The sequence below is a fragment of the Monopterus albus genome, unplaced genomic scaffold (assembly GCF_001952655.1).
Source record: "Monopterus albus unplaced genomic scaffold, M_albus_1.0 scaffold272.1, whole genome shotgun sequence".
Taxonomy (NCBI): Eukaryota; Metazoa; Chordata; class Actinopteri; order Synbranchiformes; family Synbranchidae; genus Monopterus; species Monopterus albus.
Window position 1 is genome coordinate 1096771 of NW_018128152.1, and position 4071 is coordinate 1100841.

The window sequence follows — 4071 nt, forward strand, 5'->3', positions numbered from 1 at the left end:
GTGAATGGACTTCTTAGTCATCAGTCCTGTTCTGTCCATAACAAACAGTGGCTGTTGCGATGAGGCCACATGTCATGGGGACTAAGTCACAACAGGATGAGCAGTTTGTAACATCAGCATGAGTTAAAAGCTGTGCCAGGATTTCAGCACCCAGCCCACCAACCAAACCTTTCAAATATCATAACAATTAAACATTTTGGTTTGACAACTATGATGTAATCTAAGAATGTCATTAACTTCCTACTACATTGCTGTTTGTAGAATGCTGGGTAAATTTCTCAAATGGACATTTGACACACCCATAAACAAGGTGGAGATATTACAAATGTAAAGTTTATCTTTTGTTTGCTATTTTATGAGTTTGTTTGTTTTATTACAAAGCTTGATTCTTATACATTTCCAGGGACTTGGAGTTGAGTTTGAACATTTTTCTATGTGTTACCTATAGTACTCCTCACACAGAACCTGATCCAGCGTTTTCCTTTCACACGACTGATATTTTGACTACATCAGTGTGTTCATGACTGACACTGCCCTCAAACTGTGAAAATTAAGCACAAAACAGTACATCAAAATGTGATGTATTTATAAATGTTTGGATTCACTTTACATCTAGAACCATTACACCATTGTGCAGCTGATTCCAAGACATATTTGACTGCCCCTGATGTGAGGTTTTCCACTGATTTTGTATTGTGTAGTGGCACTGGTGATTGATTCCAGACAGTTCCTCCTTGATGAGCTTTAACAACTGGATATATTTAGCTTCAAAGTCTGAACAAAGAAAATCAATACACTGTAGTATTTGGTGTATATACACTAGGCTGCTGTCACTACACTACAAATTCATGACTGTTTTTTTTTTTTTTTCCAGGAGGGCTCCAGAAAAAGCATATATGAACCTGTCTACAGTAAAACACTCCAGGAAGTCCTACCCAATACCAGTGTAGTCTTGCTTTTCTGAGGCATAAGCCTGAGTAGGGTAGCTCACAGTCATCCATCATCCAGGCTACCATTTGTATCAATTTTCACACTAAATTGATGTTGAAATCGTATTTCACTGCACAAGTAAAAGCTTGACCTGTTGGTGGTGCTAAATGAGAAGTGACTGGATCACCAAAGTCATTAGAATTAATCATCTTGGCTTTCCGGATATCACCTCTCCTCCTGCCACTGCTGCCCTGCCTCCTTCTGAGCACCCCTCAGCTGATTATTTGGTAGATGGTATTTGTTGAGCTGTACTTCAGCTTTTGTCAGTGTGGCCTTCAGTCTTTCAGTTTCACCCTCAGTGGTGGCTGTCAATTGCTGATACCCTAGTTTGCCTTCCGTGGATCTATCACAGAAAGGCGATGAAGGTTCCCGTATTTTACCCTGTTGGACCTTAGTCTTTTTTGTGCCCCTTCTGTTTGTTTCTTAGTGCTCTGTGTACACCCCATAGCGAAACCAAACTTGCCAAGGTTATACAGTAGACAACTGAAATCCTTGACTTCTCAAGTCTGATGACTTCTCAAAGTCAAATTGCAGCTTCTCTGTGTGTGACTGTCATTCTTAATGCCAGGCTGTGTAACTCAGTGGAAGGTAAAGTTCTCTGGGATGTCATCGGTTTAGCTCCTCTGATGGGTATTCCAGTTCTATGGCTTCTTTGATGTAATGGTTGCCACACACACTCAAACACAGTGCATCCTTCATGATCATTTAAATAGTTTTTTTGTGGCTGTGTTTTCTTTCTTCTTTTATTCGGAATCAACTTTTCCTCCATTAGGAGAATTAAGGCATTTGTCATTTCTATTTGTCATTTTAGGCCATGTGCACCATCATCTTTAGCTTTGGACAATGAAACATTAGATTGGTTGGTTTTTAGTCACTGATGTTAAAATTTCACATTTTATTGTTATACAGAGTGTTATAGGCAAAACCCATTTCAGGCTCACAGTGATCATCTTGATCTTATATTGCAGTACTTGTTGAATTTTTCTGTGTACAACTACAATGTGACAGCTTGCCAACCTGCTTCTCCTTCTACTCCATGTCTGTTACAGAAAAAAAAAACATTAATCTTGCCTGCTGGATGTCATCTGGTGACAAGGACTTATCTCATCAAAAGAAAGTCAAGAACAGAGGTAAAGAAATATGTCTACATAAGCAAATCCAAAGTACTTCTACTAGGTAGCCCTAGGAAAGCATAATCCTCAGAGGTTAGCAGTTACACTGTTGGTGTGGCCTCTTCAGATAATTTCTGAGACTATGACAGTATAGACAGGCACAAAATAATGAAGGAAGTTGGCGTTATTTCCTTTATGTGTAGGACAAATGAAAAGTCACAATCATTGATTTGTGTGACAGTATATTCTTTAAGGAGAAGATAAAGCACTGTCTGGCACATGATAACTGATCCTACAGACGTGCAAATCTCCTTGTCAGAGCAGCACGCTGGCACAAGGTGACAGGGTGGAGGAGCTGAACTCTGAAAGGGCACAGACAGAGCTACCAGCTCAGGTAAAACATGACTGTCACCTTACAGCACATTTCACCATCCAGTAAGGCCACTATATGGTCAGTATAAAAAGTGTCCATGAAATTTGTATCAGGGAGGTTGCAGAAGGTAAAAAAGTGAGTGTGAACTAAACTTGAGAGAGGTCAACAGTATGCTAAACAAATCATATCCACTGTTCACTTTACTTTGCTTTGTAATCTTCACTCTGCCTTACAAGGCCATTTTATATTTACCCAGTGTTCTTTAGGCCACCTGAATGTTATACTCTTTGATGCTTTTCATGCCAACAAGAGGACAACAGTCTCTCTCTCTCTCCATCATTCTTAGCTCTCTTGTCAGCACAAAAGTTGCCCGTGTCTTTTTTAAAGCAGTCATATAGGGGCCATCCATCCATTATCAGTCACTTATTTTTAGTCAGCTGGACCACAGGGGCAACAGGCTTACTAGCACAGTCCAGACATCTGTTTTTCCAGTAATTTTCTCTAATCTAGCCCCTCCTGGGGGATCCTGAGGCACTCCCAGGATAGATGAATAGTATAATCATTCCAGTGTGTTCTGGATCTATCGTGGTACCTCCTACCAGTTGGACGTGCCTGGAAAGCCTACAATGGAAGGTGCCTAGGAAGCATCCTACCACCTCAGCTGGTTCCTTTTAATGAGAAGGAGCAGTGACCCTACTTCAAGCTCCCTGGATGTCTGAACTTGCCACCCTACCTCTAATGCCATGTATACACGAACTGTTATCATCTGCTTTTTTGAGAGCAGAAACTCATTCCTAAAGGGAGCAGCCCATTATTTTCCAGCAGAGAACCATGGCCTCAGATTTGGAGGTGCTGATTCTCATCCCAAATGCTTCACACTAGTCTCCAAACTGACCCAATGCATGTTGGAAGTTCTGGTCTGATGAAGCCAACAAAACCATATCAAATCAAATCAAATCAAATTTTATTTGTATAGCGCCAAATCACAACAAAAGTCATCTCAGGACACTTTACAAAGTAAGGTCTAGACCTTACTATTATCAATATTATTACATAGGGAAAACCCAACAAATCCCCCTTGAGCAAGCACTTGGCGACAGTGGGGAGGAAAAACTCCCTTTAACGGAAGAAACCTCCGACAGACCCTGGCTCTTGGTGGGCGGCCTTCTGCCTCGACCGGTTGGGGTGAGTGGATAGAGGAGAGACAAAAGAAGAAAAGCAACAAGGCACAACAATCAAACACTGATCAGGTCAATGTGGCTGGTGACTGCTCATCAGAGATGTAGAGCTCCAGGGCCAGGGCAACCTGCAGAAAGGTACAGGGAGAGAGAGAGGACACACTACAGGAGAGAGGAGACACAAAGTTAGTAATGTGTAATGGAGGCATATAGAAGCATAGGGAGAGAGAGGAGAGGAGAGCAGAGCAGGAGGGGAGGGGAAAGAAACTCAGAGCATCATGGGCCCCCCAGCAGCCTAGGCCTATAGCAGCATAACTAAGGGAAGGCTCAGGGTCACCTGATCCAGCCCTAACTATAAGCTTTATCAAAAAGGAACGTCTTAAGTCTAATCTTAAAGGTAGAGAGGGTGTCCACCTCC

General features: G+C 41.9%; 1 long non-coding RNA gene across 1 annotated transcript in view; it reads left to right on the forward strand.

Moving 5' to 3' along the window:
- Positions 1–2001: 2001 nt before the first annotated feature.
- LOC109972873 (uncharacterized) overlaps positions 2002–4071 on the forward strand; it is an 8699-nt gene continuing 6629 nt past the window's right edge. The window contains exon 1 of the long non-coding RNA XR_002276750.1: positions 2002–2120. This is a non-coding gene — a long non-coding RNA (uncharacterized LOC109972873). The remainder of the gene's footprint in view (positions 2121–4071) is intronic.